The sequence below is a fragment of the Arachis ipaensis genome, chromosome B06, assembly GCF_000816755.2.
Source record: "Arachis ipaensis cultivar K30076 chromosome B06, Araip1.1, whole genome shotgun sequence".
In the NCBI taxonomy this organism is placed as follows: domain Eukaryota; kingdom Viridiplantae; phylum Streptophyta; class Magnoliopsida; order Fabales; family Fabaceae; genus Arachis; species Arachis ipaensis.
Window position 1 is genome coordinate 121,038,555 of NC_029790.2, and position 6,539 is coordinate 121,045,093.

The 6,539-nt window shown below is 35.5% G+C and overlaps 1 pseudogene; it reads right to left on the reverse strand.

The window, feature by feature from the left end:
* On the reverse strand, positions 388–1,658 carry LOC107647431 (annotated as a pseudogene).

The window sequence follows — 6,539 nt, forward strand, 5'->3', positions numbered from 1 at the left end:
TTTAAATTGACCAGCATCTGCCTCTTGCCTTCAACAACCAATTCCTCCATGAACACCACAAATTGTTCAATTTCTTCTTCAGTCCATTGGCAGGGTATGAAGGCTATTTGCTGCTAGATAATATTTATGCACAATAACAAATAAAATCATGGCAGCAGAATTACTATCAAAATTAGAGTTCAATGGTAGTAGAATTATCTTGTCTAATTAAAACAAACACTTGTTTAATTATATGTTTAATTAGAATACAAGTTATAAATCCGAATTGGCAAATACATATTGCATAAAGAAAAAAACTCAAATGAATTCAAATACAAATAGTCTAAGATAATTGGATACATAACAAAACTTGCAAAGGTAAAAACTCTACACGCCACGTTCTCCTCTCTATATTTGCCACATCTCGATTGCTTGGTCCTCACGCCATTGAGTCCACTCATGGCTACTTTCTACAACATCAATTGTATTAGGTTCATCAACTATAGTGTCATCTCCTACGGGTATATGTTCTGGTAAAAGAGTTGCATCTTCTTCAAGATCAACATCCATGTTCATACGAATAAAATTTTGTAACAAACAACAAGTAATAATAATGTGGCTTTGAATCCTAATAGGATAGAACGAGGGACTTCGTAGAATTGCCCATCTTTTCTTAAGCAACCCAAAACACCGCTCAATCACATTTCTAGCCGAAGAGTGCTTCTTATTAAATAACTCTAGATGATTTTGTGGTGCCCGATGACCTTGAACCCACTCATTCACATGATAGCGGACATTTCTATAAGGAGATAAAAATCCTCTCCCATTAGTATAGCCAGCATCCACTAAGTAATAACACCCTAAAATGGAAGGATGGAGAAATATAAGAAATAGATTGTAATTCTCATAATAAATAGTTATTATTCTTTTCAAAAGATTGATTTAGACATACCAACAGGTATTTTCAAGCCATTACGTCGAGTAATAGCATCCCTAAGTATTCGTGAATCAGATGCCGATCCTTCCCAACCGCTAAGGACATAGACAAAATTCATGTTCTGATTGCAAACTCCTAAGACATTGGTGGATATTCTAGATTTTCTTGTTCGGTATCTAGATTTGTCACTCTTTAGGACTGTGACATCTATGTAAGTTCCATCTAATGCTCCTAGACAACCCTATCAAATGTAAAAAAAAAAAAGTTATTACACGCAAAGTTAACTTGACCAATAAAAATTGGAGCTACATACACGACCTACCTTGAACCATTTCCATCTGGGATCTACACAATCTTCCGGTACAGAGTCTGCCTTTACAAATAAGATACTTTAGACACGCAAAACTGAATACAATACCTTTTGAAAATACCTACTAATAGTTTCATCAGATCTATAGAACCTAACTTGTAAGCTGCGATTTTTCGTATGGTGAGCTAATATGATTAAGAAAGTAGCTACTTGCTCGCCTATGCCAATATGACCGTCTTCATCTAATCCACCTTGAACTTGTAGCAATTCACATAAAGTTGCAAATGTATTTAAACTCATTCTTAACTCCCATATGTAATTTCTATCTCCACCCTCCCCAATGATATTATCTAATGCATCTCGCCTTAATGGCAGTGTGTTCACTTTTCGACCAATCGAAGAATGACCCTACCTTCTATTCCTAATATACATATATAAAGTAACTAAAAGTAGCAGCATTAAGGTGTCAAATTGCATTTTCATAATCTAGTAATATCCAACACATAGCTTAATTTGTTCAGAACGATCCATCATCACTTCCTAAGAAACAATAACAAGTAAATACATAAATGAAGAACTCCAATAATTTGTACGAATAGGAAAAATGCTCAATTAAACTAAAAATAAAAAAAACACTCATTACATAAGCATATGTAATTTTATTAAGTAGCGATGAACAAAATAGAAAAGACATGATTGAAATCTAATTAAATACATATCAATAAAAATATCAGCTAAAAATAATTAAGAGTTTTAATATGTAATTTTATTAAGTAAAAGAAAGGAAATAATACTTTGAGATAGGTGATTGATAACTTTCTAAGACAAAATTGACTCTGACTACTATCACAATGAAAAAAGATCCAAACTTATAAATTAACATGTCAATTTCTACAAACGATTATCCTTCAACTTATTCAATTTCTACAACATATAATACAAACAATTTGATCAACAACTTAGTAAGCAGACTAATAAGCAATTTTATAGACACAATACAAATAATTTGTCCTCTTTGAATTAGACACATGGCTTTTTCCATTATTTTTTCTCTTCAATTAGGAAAAATAACTTATCAAACTTCAAAATGCTTTGAAACAACCACCGCCGAGATTATCCATTGTCTATTGAAGAATTCAGATGAAAATAAAATGAGTAATTATAAAGAATTCCTGTGTGTACCTACAATTCGATCAGCCATATACCCAAACATTAGAATATCACTCAATCAATAATAACACATGTTATCAATAATCAAAATTAAAAAAATATATATATCACAAGAGAAAAATACCAGAGGCAACAAGGCAAAGCACAGCTAGGAGGAGGCTAATGCAACTGCGGGATAGAGAGGCAAAGGCAGTGGAGTAGCAACACAAGCTCACTGTGACCAGAGCACAGCATGCAATAATCAGAGAGGAGAGTCAGCGGGAAACGGAGACGATGTGCGGCGGTGGTACAGCTTCAATGGTGCAAAACAATTGCAAAAGAAATCATTGGTTAGGATTTGTAACAAAAAAGGGAGATATTTGGAATTTCAGAAAATGAATGAGGATAAAATAGTCTAAAAAAAAGAATACAGATCCGTGTCCATCACCCAAAATCTGTATCTCACCATTTTACTGAGACATGAAATACATGTATTTTGTGTATGTTTGTGTGTAAGCGTGTCCTTCTTATTTTTGTGTCTCACAAACCAAACAATAGACACGGACATCAAACAAACGGGGCCTTAATTTACTTCTAATTTGGTTTTAGATATTTTTTTATAGTAGTTTTAAATATTTTTTGATATGATTTTAGTTGCTTTTTTATTCTTTTGTATGTTTCTTATATATACTTTAATGGCAACTAATAAAATGAAGATGGCAAAAATATCTTCTTATGAAGATGCTTTATTTAAAAGTGTGACTTATTTATTTAGCCACACTTTAAACAAAGACAACACTTTTACAAATATCAAAATGGGTTAATACTCAAAATCGTCCCTGAAAGATCACGCATTCTTCATTTTCGTCCCCTAATGATTTTTTTAATCAAATTAGTCCTTAAAAGATTTAAAATCAATCGCATTTGTCCTTCCGTCAATTAGTTAACCGTTTCCGTTAACGTTTTCTGCATAAATCGTTAAGTGACACAGCACATATCAAAACAACACCGTTTCTCTCATCTCTCCCCATTTGAAGCTTTCCCCAGTCATTATCCAGACGCTCTTTCTTCCTTCTTCACACAAAACACAAAATATCAAACACACAGAGAGAGAGAAAAGACGACAGAGTGATAATCAAAGAGAAGAACACGGTGCTTTAATCAAAAGGTATGATTTTACAATTCTACCTCTCCTTTCTGTTGCGGTTCTACACTTCGAGTTGGAGGAAGCTGCTTTGAGTAGAATTGCCGGAGAAAGTCGCTAAATTGCCGGAATGGCGTCTGTGGCGCGAAGTTGCATTTTAGAAAGAACCCAATTTAAAAGTTATCTTCTTAACCCAGAATGCATTTTGACCTAATCAAAGCCCAATTTGAGTTGAATATATGAAAACCCTAGCAATAAATCCCCAACCTCTCAATCTTTCTCACTTTTACGATTTACAAACCACAACGTTACCTCCATCTCCAAGCTCCATGACTCCATTTTCACTTCTCTTAATCTCACTTTTCTCTACCTCTGAACTCTGAAATTCGACCAAAATTACTGCCGTTTGTTTGTGTGGCATGCTGTTTGTGGGTGTCGCTGATGGATTGGTGATGTGGTTGGGCTGTCGGGTTTCTGTGTCGCATCACTGAGTGAGTCTCTCTGTCTCTCTATCTAATTGGTGTCACTGTTGCTCCATTTTTCCATGTCGTTAATGTCGCTGGTTAGTGGTCACAACTCCAACTATGGCTTAGCATTGGTATCCTAAACTGCGAAGAATGAGCCCAGTCACATTCTGCATAGCATCACCGATTATGGCTTCCTCATCCCTTCCAATGATCCGAGCTCCGTCGCATTCTCTCTAACTATTGTGATGTTTCATGCGTTTCAAGAGAGAGGAAAAGAGAAACGGCGCCGTTTTGACACAATATGCTCTAATACCAAAAGACAACGTCGTTTTATCATTGTTGATTTGTCATTTAACGATACATGTGGAAAACGTTAACGGAAACCGTTAACTAATTGATGGAAGGACAAACGCGATTGATTTTAAATCTTTCAAGGACTAATTTGATTAAAAAAATTATTCGGGGGTGAAAATGAAGAATGCGTGATGTTTCAGGGACAATTTTGAGTATTAACCCATATCAAAATCTAACCATACAATCTATCGTCCAAGGGTAAAAAAAATATGTTTACATGAAGACAATTATAAAATCTTTATTGTAGCATCCACCTACTTTAATTCCATTAAATATGAATAGATTTATTTCCACTTAGTTTTAATTGTTTATTTTTGTTAGATTTTTTATGTTTTTTTTTTGCAAGGGCTAATTCGTCTTAAATTGGAACTCCATTTAAATGTTTATTATTGGTCAATAGGTTGCTGCATGCACAAGGCGAGATTTGAATTCACGATATTTACTTAAACAATTAGTGAGTGATGAACAGATAATTTATACGCTTTTTGGCATTGTTTTTACATAGTTTTTAGTATGATTTAGTTAGTTTTTAGTATATTTTTATTAATTTTTAAATAAAAAACACATTTCTGTAATTTACTATGAGTTTGTGTGTTTTTCTGTGATTTCAGGTAATTTCTGGCTGAAATTGAGGGACTTGAGCAAAAATTAGATTCAGAGGCTGAAGAAAGACTGCAGATGCTGTTGGATTCTGACCTCCCTGCACTCAAAGTGGATTTTCTAGAGCTACAGAAATCCAAATGGCGCGCTCTTAATTGCGTTGGAAAGTAGACATCCAGGGCTTTCCAGCAATATATAATAGTTCATACTTTGTCCGAGTTTAGATGATGCAAACTAGCGTTCAACACCAGCTCTCTGCCCTATTCTGGCGTTAAACGCCAGAAACAAGTTGCAAAGCAGAGTTAAACGCCAAGAACAGGTTACAAACTAGCGTTTAACTCCAAGGAAGACCTCTACATGTGGAAGCTTTAATGCTCAGCCCAAGCACACACCAAGTGGGCCCGGAAGTGGATTTCTGCATCATTTACTTATTTCTGTAAACTCTAGTAACTAGTTTACTATAAATAGGACTTTTTACTATTGTATTCAGAATCTTTGGAACATCTTTGGACCATATTTTGATCATTTTAGATCTCTAGACCTCCATGGGAGGCTGGCCACTCGGCCATGTCTACCCTATTTTCACTTATGTATTTTTAACGGTAGAGTTTCTACACACCATAGATTAAGGTGTGAAGCTCTGCTGTTTCGCATGAATTAATGCAAAGTACTATTATTTTTCTATTCAATTCAAGCTTATTCTTATTCTAAGATATTTATTCGCACTCAAGAACATGATGAATGTGATGATTATGTGACGCTCATCACCATTCTCATTTATGAACGCGTGTCTGACAACCACTTCCGTTCTATATGAAGACAAGCTAGAATGAGTATCTCTTAGATATCTAATACAGGGGACCGAGTCCGAGATATTAGAGTCTTCGTGGTATAAGCTAGAATTATTGGCGGTCATTCTTGAGATCCGAAAAGTCTAAACCTTGTCTGTGGTATTCCGAGTAGGATCTGGGAAGGGATGGCTGTGACGAGCTTCAAACTCGCGAGTGCTGGGCGTAGTGACAGACGCAAAAGGATTACTGAATCCTATTCCAGCAAGATCGAGAACCGACAGATGATTAGCCGTGCAGTGACAGCACATTTTGGACCATTTTCACTGAGAGGACGGCATGTAACCATTGACAACGGTGATGCCCAACATACAGCTTGCCATAGAAAGGAGTATGAAGGATTGGATGAAGACAGTAGGAAAGCAGAGGTTCAGAAGGAATAAAAGCATCTCATTATGCTTATCTGAAATTCTCACTAATGAATTACATAAGTATTTCTATCCCAATTTATATTTTAATTATATTTTAATTATTAAAACTCTATAACCATTTGAATCCGCCTGACTGAGATTTGCAAGATGACCATAGCTTGCTTCAAGCCGACAATCTCCATGGGATCGACCCTTACTCATGTAAGGTTTATTACTTGGACGACCCAGTGCACTTGCTGGTTAGTTGTGCGAAGTTGTGACAAAGAACTAAGATTATGAACGTGCGTATAAAGTTTTCAACGCCGTTACCAAGGAATGAACGATCACGATTTCGTGCACCAAGTTTTTGGCGCCGTTGCCGGGGATTGTTCGAGTTTGGA